The 13,763-nt window shown below is 42.8% G+C and overlaps 1 long non-coding RNA gene across 1 annotated transcript in view; it reads left to right on the top strand.

The window, feature by feature from the left end:
* Positions 1 to 305: 305 nt before the first annotated feature.
* The window catches only part of LOC142488716 (uncharacterized), a 28,189-nt gene continuing 14,731 nt past the window's right edge, over positions 306 to 13,763 (top strand). The window contains exons 1-2 of the long non-coding RNA XR_012799604.1: positions 306 to 409; positions 9,971 to 10,068. This is a non-coding gene — a long non-coding RNA (uncharacterized LOC142488716). The remainder of the gene's footprint in view (positions 410 to 9,970; positions 10,069 to 13,763) is intronic.

Raw genomic sequence — 13,763 nt, 5'->3', positions numbered from 1 at the left:
CCGTGTGTGTGTGTGTGTGTGTGTGTGTGTATATATACATAATGTGTGTGTGTGTGTGTGTGTGTGTGTGTGTGTGTGTGTGTGTGTGTGTGTGTGTGTGTGTGTGTGTGTGTGTGTGTGTGTGTGTGTGTGTGTGTGTGTGTGTGTGTGTGTGTGTGTGTGTGTGTGTGTGTGTGTGTGTGTGTGTGTGTGTGTGTGTGTGTGTGTGTGTGTGTGTGTTTATAAATTATAATTTCTGCGGAGGTATTATATCATAGAGATATGTATTATATTACTCTGTACCTTCCCCTTCGCAGTTACAAGACTATTGTTATCTTATCAGAAGCCTCCGACTGACCAAAGCCCGTGATGAACAAACTGCTGTCTTCTTGCGCCCCCATCTGCTTATGATCAGCAGAAATGACATCAGGTGAGGTCCTCTCCCTAGCAGCTGAATATTTCTCTCGGGTTGGGAATACACAGTTACAGAGTGATTATTCAACATGTTTGCCCTGCTGGATTGCAACTAAACGGGTTCTTGTTCTGTGAAGTAATATTTACACTGAAATTATTTCCAAATGGAAACTTGAATAAACCCCTTGTTTATAGCGTTTAAACAATTCAGTTAGTGAAGTTTAAACACACAGAACAAATCTGATGTCTTACAAGAAATCCTTTGTACTGTAATCAAGCTTACATATTTTCCAATTCAGAAGGATCACACATATATCAGACACGCACATGCGTGTATTAAAGGTGTTGCCTTTAATGGATGCATATTAAATGTTTCAAGTAGATATGATACATGTTTTAAGCATGTATGTTCCCTAAATAAACAATGTACCTTGTATATCCCCTTAATATAGATAGCCTTAGTGGAATAAATGAATCAACATCTATGCATGTGATTCTAATGACCTGGCCATGATGAGTAAGGCTACATTAAATACTTGGGACAAGGGACACTCAGATATTATTCTAGCGCCTGCATTTAATGCCATGGCTTCATATGGTGGTAAATGGGCTGTTTTTAGCACAATTCTGCCCCCACAATCACATGAAATATTTGCCATTTGAAATATAAACGTCTCTATTGGTGTGTGGGAACAAGTAGCTCATACTGTGAATCCCCAAGTGCAATGTCTTCAAATTGTGTATGCATATTGTTCTAATCATATAGCGATTGTTTTCATGATATATAACAAGTCCACAGTGGACTAGTGCACAGCACATAGGAATTTTACAGACACAGTCCCTGCCCAGATAAGCTTACAATCTATGTTTTTGGTGCCTGAGACACAGGGAGATAAATTAACTTTCCCAAAGTCACAAGAAGCCAACACCAAGAATTGAACCAGGTTCCCCTGATTCAAACAATGTCATTGTTGACAGAGTTGGTGTCTTTAGTCATTGGGCCCCTCCTATAATAATATATCATTATTACATGATTACATGATCACAGATGTTAAAATAATTATATTAAGTGCCCAATAGAAAATGTAATATTCTATTCCATAATATCATTATATCTAATTTCGGATTTGACCCAGTTTAGATGGTATTGCAAGATGTAATATATACAATTAAAATAAAAATACAGCTCAGATTTATCCCAAGACAGATTATTATCTGAATGTTTTTCTGCTGCCTAATTTCTTTATACCACAACATTAGATATTCACATTTAACAAATTCCTATACTGTATATATAAAATGGGCAACATTCAAATTAAAACATACACGTACCATCTAGCGACACGTATGTTTATAGAAGTTAATGTAACATTCAAAGATATATTTATATAACCATATACAAGTTGTAAAATTATCCACTTTTTTTTTTGTGGTTTTCCATTACTGCTGAACTATAAAAGTATTTAGATGTTAACCTGTCGCTGCCTTCATTCATTTGACATTTTTTAACTTCTCAAAGCTTCGTTAAGTTTCAGAACAGAACAGATATAAATAGAATAATCGGGGAAAATAGATAAATATTCTTAGAACAAAGCACTATATGAAAAGTTATTGTTAGCTTGGAGCAAGGATGTGGTAGAGAAACAAAAAAACAGGAAGGCAGATTTAAAACGTAGCAATTACCATCAACAGAGAGGACTGGTGACCTTGTAAAAGATTCAGTGATTAGGTGGTGCACCGTGTACTGGTGGGATCCTAGGAGATTTAATATTTCAGATTCCTCCTGCATTTTAATATCAATGAAATGATAAAAAGAAGAGTTGGAAAACGATCTCACCAACGCCATATGCGTAGCTAAACTTACCTGCAATGGCTATTGATGACTTAACTACAGTATGTGAAATAGCAGCAGCTCTGTAATACTTTAGGAGCCTGGCTTATGGTACAAAGGACAGAGCTTGTTACAGTGGTTGGAATTCTATTAGATTAGCAGAGGATGGGGTAGGAATGTGCAGAAAAGGGGTGTGCAGAAAAGAAACAGAGGTACTGCTAGACCTTAGTTCTAGGGTGGAAATGCCCACATTTACCAATTCACAAAGGCTCTACCAACAATATACATGGTTGCAATTATTTCTCCGAAGATGGATCAGTTGCATCAGAAACATTCACCTATATGCTATATGCCCCTTGGCAAATACTGTCAAATTAAGACACGGTTTCTCTTTTTTTGTGGGATCAGAATTACAACCCACAATGCTGCCAAAATGAGTCACATCCTGACATATACTTATCTAATAGAAGCAATGTGATATCATCTGTTTAGATCTTTTACACGTTCCTTAGGGGAAGTAAATCTCCATGACTTGGCAAGACCTTGAGATCTTTACTGATTAGTTCACCTGTATTTGGAGCTCTGGTCAAGGTCCAAAGGACAAGGAATTTGTCACAATGGCCCAACCCAAAGTACGAAGTATTTCTAGGTGTATTAAAGTTTTGACATTCAAGTACAACTGGGTTATTGTCAGTAAAAGAACAAAATGACAACAACCCTCCATCATCCTACATAGTAGAACAAAGACATTTATAATCTATCTACATACTGTATACATTTGCTTTATTTAAATAGTACCTATATTTGAAAAAAAAAAAAAAAGAGAGAGAGAGAGAGAGAGAGAGAGAGAGAGAGAGAGAGAGAGAGAGAGAGAGAGAGAGAGAGAGAGAGAGAGAGAGAGAGAGAGAGAGAGAGAGAGAGAAAACATTGTTTATAAAAAATACTCAGGTTTTGGTTCCATGCAGTGACGTTTGACCTCTGACAGCAGCACAAAAGTGTGAGGAGTGTCCACAGTGAGAGAAGATAGAATAGCAATCAGAAACTGTTTCCTCTGCGTTGGACACATGATCCCACACTCAGTGGGCTCCTCCTAATGGAGAGAAAAGGAAGAGGACAGAGTTGTCCTATTTGTCAAATCCTAGATGACTCATTGAACAATTTCGATTGTGTACTTCATTGTCACCGGTTTTTGTTTTTTTTTAACTTTGGAGTAATATTATAAACATATAAATAATATTGTGTGGACACCAAAAAGTCCCCACTATAGTGCATTTGGAATAAAATATTTAAAAAGTTGTAACAATGGCTAGAACCTGGGATTCATTTAGATATGATATTTAATAGTGCGAGGGTATCAAGAACAGGTATAGGACATTCTGTGGTAAACATTAACTATTGATCTTCCCTGTGCTGGATACCTTGCCATATAAAATGTATTTGTTTGTGAAATGCTTAAATAATAGTTGATTAATTTCAGGAAATAACTTGTCCAAACAGTTTGCAGAATTAGCCAATGCTATTTTTTTCCACCCAATAGAATAGTTTTTTGATGGAAAGTTCATTTCAATGTACAGTACCTATATGTTCTTTACCCTTCACAAAATGAACACATATAAATATAAAGAGATAGTGGTTAGTGGGTATTCCTATTTATTTCCAGCACCTTCTCCAAGGTGAACTTCCCTTTTGATCAAATGAGATTGAAAAAATTCCCTACATACACTTTCCAAGTGTACATTGTTGCTTTGGTGTACTGGTCATGCCTCTGGTTTCCGACCCACAATGAGTAAAAGACATGGCAATCTTTCATCAATGTTGCTGCAAAGTTTTCACATTCCCTATACTCTGTTATTCACATCATACTACAAAAAAAGTATGAAAGAGATGAAAGAACGCATAAAATATGAAGGATCTGTTGGCACAAGCGGATGTCTTAGGCTGCATCTATGGTACCTCAGATCGTGCGGATGCGTCCGCATGCTGAGCGAACAGACTGCCTTAAGGCAGTGTTCGCGTACATGCAGCGTGCGGGCGCATGCGCGCGGATTCAGGAGGGGGCGCGCGATGTGCGAGAAATCAGTTAAAACTGATTTCTCGCGTGACAGGGCGGTCACGTCAGCGGTTCGCCCAATGAGGGTGAACAAGCTCCATGACGTCACTAGGAACGCCCCCAGCAATGCCCCCCACGGCATGAGTACTATGGTCAGGGAAAGCACCTGCCTTCCCTCAGCCTCCGCGCGTCACCGCACGGGCTGCGGCACCATGTCCGCAGCCTTACAAAGACCACTAGAATGAAAGAAGAACATTTACTGTAATACATTGTAACCACCTAAAGCAAACAGGTCCTACAGGGAAAGGGAAAGATTACATCAGATGAAAGCTATATAAAATATAAAAGTACTACATCAAGTACATAACAAATGTGAACAGATCTCAAGGTGCTTATGCCCATGATGTACCATAAATATGCTGATCACAATTAAGTAAAAAATAATAAAGATATAAGGCAGCACATCTACTTCAAGTGAAAAAAGCAAAAAATTCCATCAAACTGGTTAAATGACGAATGTTATATGAAATACGTTTTAAAGTTACATAGTTACATAGTAAATGAGGTTGAAAAAAGACATACGTCTGTCGAGAAGGTTTCATGCCCTTGAGTCATCACTAAGGATGCCTTGCACCTATATTCCTCTGAGTGACATTGAACCATTATGAAAGAGTCCTGAGTGTTTTTTCCACTAAGCATGCTTGGTAAGGCTTGCTGCCTCATATCTTTACTATAAGTGTAGCAACAATAGATTCAATGGAATCGAGAGAGAAATCTCCAAAGAATAATGTGTGTGGGGGGCGGGGGGGTCCATTTGCTGCCAGAAAGAACAGCAATACAATGTACTTCTCTGCAATGTACTGCAGGCCGCAGAGGGGTTATTAACAGTGGAAAAAGAAGAGCGGGCACACAAGAGAAGGGCAAGTGATGGAGGAAGTCACACAAAGACTGGGATTGAGAAGAGGGTCACAAAATGTTTATTTTATTATACGTGGGTCAGAGAGTTTATTAATTTCCCGGGTGTGCCCTGCACCACATTACTGAAACTGACAAATACTTCATGCTTTGTAAAATGTTTTATTTATTGTGGGTTGCTTTGAATTTTAGTAATGGTAATTATATTTTAAATAGGTGTTCATGTAACTGAAAATGCTACACATCATTATAAACTTTCCACTGCCCCTCACCCAAATCTTCAACGTTTCCTAAAATGCTTTTTTAGTGCTCCATTTATACATGGCTCCTCCATATCTGATGCCCTTTACTCTCTGACCTCAAACCAAAAAATCAAATAAAAAATACTCCCGTGGCACATATGCAACATTTGTAAATAGACACAACTCTCAAAATTGTTATTTCAACATGTATAATATAAATATATATGCATATGTGATATTTCTTGTCTCAGGAAATGGCTCTGAACCTAAAGGTTAAGAAAGTTGCAACAGAGAAGTACAAATATTTTCAAAAGGAAAGGGAAAACATTTTCAATCCGAATATGCAACTTTATTGCTGCTGAGTTCTTCCCACTTGTGCTCATTCCAAAACTGTTCTCTCACAGGAAATGATTGCTAACTCTCAGCATCTTGCGCTGTTCTGCAATCTGACACTGTTTACAGTTAACTGCTCTGGTTCACAGAGCCTCACATTTAGTGGGCAGGGCAAAAAACTTCCTGCTCCCTGCTCAAAAAATATAAACCATTTGATCTCTTTCATCGACATACTATATACTGTACGCAATATTTCTGTGATTATAGATTCTGTTTTCATACAAAGTATTCCATCTATATTTTTAATATTCCAATTGACAATCCTAATTCTGCCGCTCGTCTCCTCTCCTTAACCTCCTTCTTTGGTGTCTCTCAGTAGAACAGGTCCTCTTACATATTGTGACGGTCTCCACTTGACATGACCATGTGTTTTCTCATCTATGCTCACTCTTTAATTTTTCTTACTCACAGTACCCTTCCTTTGATCACAATTTCCTCTCCTTCACCCTCACTCTACTTCCTGTCTCCTCCCTCTCACCAACCTCTTCTCACACCCACCAGAAGTTATGTAACATAGATATTTCTTAGCTTTCTACCTCTCTGAAAACCCTCCCCTCTCCTTTAAATAACCCCCCTCTGCTCTGACATGGCCACCTCCCTATAAATATAGTTCTCTCTCATCTACCCTTGACCAGATTGCTCCTGCCACAACTTGCTGCTTCTATCCCATCAAACTTCCACCATGGCATGCCAGCGAAACACGATCTCACCAGAGATGCTCTTGCAGGGCTGAACATCAATGGAGGAAATCTTGCTCTGCAGCAGATTTAAACGATTAAATATTAATTCTTTCAGCCTATAATGCTGCACTATTCCTTTCTCAACAAAATGACTTACCTCATATCTACCATGTCCTCCAATCCACACCAACTTTTTTTCCACTTTCAACTCTCTCCTTTGCCCATCCACGTCAGTTCCCTCCACTGCCTTTAAGGCTTGCTAAACAAGATAAAGTCGATGTTATTTGACATGACATAGCACTTTGTCCAGCCCCAAAACAGCCCCCGCCATGCTTCCAAAGCAATTCTAAGCTGCTTCCAACCAGTTACTGAGGAGGAAATCTCCCTTCTTCTCTCCTCATCCCCCTCTGCAACCTGCATGCTCGATGCTATCCCCTCACATCTCCTGTGCTCCCTCCCTCACAAATATTGCTACGCTAACTCATCTCTTAAACCTTTCTTGGAACACAGGTTAATTTCCTTCATCCTTAAGCATGCTTCTGCCATCCTGAAGAAACTTCTCTCGATCCTGCCTCCCCTTCCAGCTTCCATCCTATTTCCCTCTGCAATTTGTATCCATACTTCTTGAACAACTCATTTATAACTGCATGCTGGACTTTCTTTATATAATATCTTTTTTCTTGATACATGGTAGTCTGGATTCCAGCTTAACCACTCCCCTGAGACTGCCCTAAAAAAGTCACTAACGATCTAATCAAGGCCAAATCACAGGGGTAGTTCTCCTTACTTATTCTTTTCGACCTTTCTGCTGTTTTTGATACCGTTGAACATCCCTTCCTTCTGCACAATGTCAATTCTGTTGCCCTCTGTGACACTGCCCTCTCCTTGTTTACATCTGACACTTTGGGGCCTATGCATAAGCGGCGAAAAAAAAATCGCCAGGCTGTTTAAATCGCCAGTTTTGACAACGTTACTATCACGGTATGCAGATAGCCCTAAATACCTGTGGTAGCAACATTTCCAAAACTGGCGAGTAGCGGCGACGTGATGATCGCCTCTCTGAAAAGGGCTCACCCGGCAATTTTTTTCTGCTTCAGAGAGAGCCGGAAACAAAAAGAAAACAGCGCACAACGCCAAATAGTGAAGTAAGTAATAGAATGTATTACAATGTTAAAGGGGTAATAAATCTGGGTACATCAGATAGAAATAACATGTGCATTTAGTGCATAACACACTGGTTACCACTCTGTAGCTGTAAAACAGGACGGTCTGGCACTCAGCTGTCACTGCAGGAGCCTCTATGATGGTTCTGGGGCATGGGATCCTTCATGCACTCCTCACACAGCAGGACGCTGCTCACAAGGGGATTCCTTTCAAGCAGCCTGGTAATACTGCAGATTCAGACACTTAGTGGGACCGCTCCTCAACCGGTGATATACTGCCTCCAGGGGAATTCCCCTACAGTCCCCCGTCTCTCCTGTGTAGATTTGCTGCTTTTCCCAGCTGCTATGATCTTAGGGCAGTCCAGAGCTGTTGGAATTGCTCTGCAAACACTTCCGCAGCTGCAGGGGCTTACACAGCGTGCCACGATGCCGCTCCGTCACGTGGTGTAGCGGAGTGACGTCACAGTTCTCGTGGCAATGGAGGAATCAATAGGGAGGAAGAAGGAGAGTCCCTTACAGTCTCTTACCGGCGCAGAAATCGCTCAGTTAGCACGGTGGCAGCCAATATAAGCTGATAGTGATACAAATCCAAAGGATGAATATAGGCTAAATTATGGCATTAATACATCCAACATGTTTCGTAGATCTAACTACTTCTAGTATAGAAGTATATAAAGTATCTCCATTATTTATTTCTCGCACGTCACGTGACATGGACGCTTTAAAAATGGCGGCGACACTAACATCTGATGCCTCATACCAGGGCCTGTAACTCGGGAAGCAGGGGGTCCCTGTGGCAAAAATCAAAGCGCTTCAGCTCAGGATACCCCCGCTTCCGCACACTATTAATAAAAACTGCATTAAAGCAGCTTCATTACCTTAGGTATTGAAGGGGTTAAGGCAAATATCATGTTTATTGAGGGCAGAGGGGGTGAGTGAAGGGGGTACATATTCATTCTCTTACCCCTTCTGCCCCCAATAAACATTACAATATGTACTACCCACCAATACACAACCCACCCACCCCCTGTGCCCCCACATAAAAACATTTGTATTTTTTATGCACAGGATTGATGGCAGAAGCCAGTGGGGGTCCCCGCGAGTGTCTGTGGGCCTCCAGGTGGTTCTAGCGGGTGTTTGGAGCCCCACAGGGGTCCCCTGGTGGTCCCCTGGTGGTCCCCGCAGGTGTCTGGGTGTCCTCGGGTGGTCATCGCGGGTCCCCGCTGGCTTGCGGTACCAGTCATGTTGCCAAAAAAAAATGTGGAATACATTGCAATAAACAAACCTTCCCCCCCCAACACATACAGTACAGTAATGGGCAAAATTACTATTATCTAGATATGGATAATAGCTAATTTGTCCATTATAAAATCAAAGATTAGCCAGCCAGCATAAATAAAGTAAATAAAATGTTGAATTTACCCCTACCATCATGAAGGGCATCCTCATCAGCATACTGCAGGTCTATGTCCTTCTATTGACAGAAAGAATACAATAAATAATACAATCTAATGGCCCCTAACCCCTTAATCACCGTAACAGTTAATAACCGCTATAGTAATTAAGGGGTTAACCTCCATCCCCCGCTACCCACCCGTGAGGGCTAACCACCCACCCTGGACCCACTATACCCACCCTGTACCCATTGATTGGCACAGTGGTATATAATACCCATATAATATAGGCATGATAGGTCACTATATCATTCAATGGTCAACCTAATAAAAATAATTAAGGCCAAAAATACACAAAAATCACATAAATACAGAAGCACCTAAACACCCCAACAATAAAAGAACTAAATAGCCTAATAGAACACATCACAAATAATTATCTATCACCAAAATAGCAGAATTATTACAATTATGTTATTCCAAAACAATACAATTAAATAAACAACTATCCAAGCAAACTATTAAACAAATAAAACCATTTGCCAACAAAACAAATAATTAATTTACAACTCTAGCCAACAAATCAATTAATGAATTTAAACCAGTAGCCAACAAAACTAATAAATAATTAAAAATGCTAACCAATCCTAAAAAGTACTAAAAACAAGCCATCCAAATTCTAAACAATTTAATCCAAACAATAAACAGAAATAGAAAAAATAACAGTCAACAGAAAACAAGCATTTGCCAAAAAAAATGCGTTGGCTATAACTGTATTTATCTGTACCCAGGGGCACAGATTAATACATTATCAGTCAATGGGCAATGGAAAACATAGAAATAAAAAAATAAAATAAAAAAACCTGTAAAAATAAAATTACATACATTCAATATTTTTCTTACCTTTAGAAGCGTTGACCCTCCGAAACCCGGCATATCAGGAAGGTCTCCTACCGTGATGTCATCAAAGTCAATCCAACGCCATCCACCTTGAAGATCCGGAATAGGTAACAAAATTAGTCTTTCTTTTATCTTCTATCACCGTCTTCTTTCTTCATGTCATTATTTATTTATTTTCTTTAATCTTCTATTTTCATCTGTCAATCCAAAACCTAATGGTAAATCCAGAACAGGATGTTCTCTCGTCGTCTTCTTTCTGTTAAATGAGACGTACATGCCTTATTTATGGCCTGTGACATAACATTTTCAGGTCAGATGGTACAGCTCCAATCTGATTGGACGCTGTATTACGTGCCCACCTCCTTTTTTTTGTTAAGGATGTAACATCATCTCCAAGGGAGGTACGTCTCATCCTTAAAACCACATGGTTATATCACATGGTATTACAGCCAATGAGATTGAAGACAATCCCATTGGCTGCTGTACCATGTGATAGGCTACATTAGTTCAAAAGGCCTCTGGTATCAATCCTGTGTATAAAAAATAAAAAATGCTTTTATGTGGGGGCACAGGGGGTGGGTGGGTTGTGTATTGGTGGTTAGTACATATTGTAATATTTAATGGGGGGCATAGGAGGTGAGTGAAGGGCCAACTACCCCCTTCACTCACCCCCTCTGCCCCCAATAAAGCTGCTGTTGTTCCTTAACCCCTTCTTTGCCTTTGCGGTTAGCCGCTAAGGTAATGAAGTTGCATGTAAATGCATTTTTATTGCATGGGATTCATGCCGGGGGTCTCCGGTGCTGATATTTATGGGTATCAGCTCCGGAGACCCCCGGCATCAATTTGATGCAGGAAAATTGCATTTTTTTTTCTAAGTCCCTTCTCGACGCTTCTCGGTAGCCTCTCACCACCTTCCTGCCAACTTTTCCTGGCGGGAGGATTTTGAGAGGAAATCTCCATTCTAGAGCCATGATTAGCCACAATAAGCTAATCGGGGCTACTAGAATTGCACTTGCCGATAAGTGGCTTCTCGCCGCTCGTTTGGCAATTTTTTTCTTGGAGAAAAAAATGCAGAGAAGGGCTTTTATCTGCGACTTATCGGGTCTTACTGAATTGCAGTAGGCCTTTTTGGCAAAAAGGCCTCGATAAGTGGCTTATCAGCACTTAATGCATATGCCCCTTTATGTTTCCATTGCTGGCATATACTCCACTTTACTCCACTCACAGTTGGTGTACTCTAGGACAGGGGTGAGCAAACTTTTTATGCCGAGCCCACCTTTTCATTCATGAGATTTCTCGGGCCCCCCCTGCCTGATGTAATCAAAATCACATGGAAAAAAAAAACCTTTATTAAACGGTAAACAATGAATACAAATACGTCTAAATACTTACATATTTCAACAGCTCGCGCTTGCAAAATTAGACAGCGCCTATAGTGCCGGTGACGGCGACGTGTGACGTCACCGATCTCTGCAAGCAAAAGTTGTATTTCGCTTTGCGGCGGCGTCGTGGGCGACCAGGCTCCTGATTGGTTCAGGGGCTGTCACATGAGGCAACAGCAACTGAAAAATCAAATAATTACGGCTACCAAAAATCGCGTTGCCCCGTTGCTTTGTCGTCGTCACGTTTACTATAAGGGCACGCGGCGGAGACAATGCATTTGTTTTCGGGCGACGTCACGTTGCCGGCACACTAAGTGCAGCCTTAGGCTGCGTCCACACTGCCGCTGAGAGCGGTGCCATCACCAGCTGTAGGTTGCACAGGGTGTCCTGCATAATTTTGCAAGCACGAGCGGGGGGCGTGGATCGGGGCTATTTTTGTGTGTGTGTGTGTGTGTGTGGCTGTGTGTGTGTGTGTGTGCATTGACTGCTGCAGAACGTGCTTCAAAGTAAATTTTGTTTGTCTCCCAAAGCGCCAAGCTTGGGAGAGTGTAAGTGCACAAAGGCAATCCTTTTGGGGGGGGGGGGGGGCATTCATCCACCTCCCTTCCCTCTCCCCCCCCCCTTTTTTTTCCTTCCTCTCCCTTTTTTTCCTTCTCCCATTTGCCTTTTTATTCTCCCTGCTCTTTGGCTTGCTGCCCCCAGTGTCATCCAAACTCCTACCTACAGTATTATGTATTTTTTTTTTCCGTTTTCAATTGTGTTTTCACTTTTTTTTTTATTATTTCCGTACATTTATAGTATGATTGATAAAGTGGCAGCCTGCCCGTTCACTTGCAGAGGATCGCAGCGAAGCAGGTTGCCAGCGGAGGAGAGCAGGAACACAGCGCTATTGCAGGGCAGGCACCGGAAGGAGGGGCGTTTGACATCACAGCGCTGGGTTGTGCTCCTCCCCCGTACCTCCGAAGCCCCCCGCATGTGCACACACACACCATCACGTGGCCGCCACCTGCACTATCCTTTTCGGTCGCCTGCGCACAGCTTCTTCGCCTGCCCACACACGCACAGACTCTTTGCCTGCCCACCCGCGCACAGCTTCTTCGTCTGGCCGCCCGCACACAGCTTTTTCGCCTGCCTGCCCGCAGCTTTTTCCCCCCCCGGCACACACCAGGTTTCACCACACGTCACCTGCGCCCCCCATAAAGGGGGCTTGCCCCCCCGTTTGCTCACTGCTGCATTCAATCATAACACACACACACAATCACAACACAGACACAGCACACATACTCAATCATAACACACACACACACACAACAAACACTCAATCACAACAAACACACACACTCAATCACAACACACAGACACAACACACACACAACACACACGCAATCACAACACAGACACACAATCACAAAACACACACACACTCAATCACAACACACACAGGCACAACACACACAATCAATCACAACACACACACACAACACACAATCACAACAAACACAGACACAACACACATACACACAATCACAACACCCAAACACACACAGCACACATACTCAATCACAATACACACACTCAAACACAATCACAGACACAACACAAACACTCAATCAATCACAACACACACAACACAGACACAAAACACAATCATAACAGTCACACACTTTCACGTGGGGGGGGGGGGGTAGTACTAAGCATGCTCCGGTCCCGCGGTCCCCCGTGTGCTGCTGCAAACTGGAACGGGGAAACAGACAGGAGGAGGAGGGGCTCTCTGTGTGCAGGGAAGGCTCCACCCCCGCAGCAAGCAGAGAGCACAGAGAAGCCCCACCCCCGCAGCAAGCAGAGAGCACAGAGAAGCCCCACCCCCGCAGCAAGCAGAGAGCACAGAGAAGCCCCACCCCCGCAGCAAGCAGAGAGCACAGAGAAGCCCCACCCCCGCAGCAAGCAGAGAGCACAGAGAAGCCCCGCCCCCGCAGCAAGCAGAGAGCACAGAGAAGCCCCACCCCCGCAGCAAGCAGAGAGCACAGAGAAGCCCAGCCCCCGCAGCAAGCAGAGAGCACAGAGAAGCCCAGCCCCCGCAGCAAGCAGAGAGCACAGAGAAGCCCAGCCCCCGCAGCAAGCAGAGAGCACAGAGAAGCCCAGCCCCCGCAGCAAGCAGAGAGCACAGAGAAACCCAGCACCCGCAGCAAGCAGAGAGCACAGAGAAGCCCCGCCCCCGCAGCAAGCAGAGAGCACAGAGAAGCCCAGCCCCCGCAGCAAGCAGAGAGCACAGAGAAGCCCAGCCCCCGCAGCAAGCAGAGAGCACAGAGAAGCCCCGCCCCCGCAGCAAGCAGAGAGCACAGAGAAGCCCAGCCCCCGCAGCAAGCAGAGAGCACAGAGAAGCCCAGCCCCCGCAGCAAGCAGAGAGCACAGAGAAGCCC

Source organism: Ascaphus truei, chromosome 2, assembly GCF_040206685.1.
Source record: "Ascaphus truei isolate aAscTru1 chromosome 2, aAscTru1.hap1, whole genome shotgun sequence".
Taxonomy (NCBI): domain Eukaryota; kingdom Metazoa; phylum Chordata; class Amphibia; order Anura; family Ascaphidae; genus Ascaphus; species Ascaphus truei.
The sequence above is the reverse complement of the archived record's forward strand: the minus strand, read 5'-3'. Positions and strand labels throughout refer to the sequence as shown.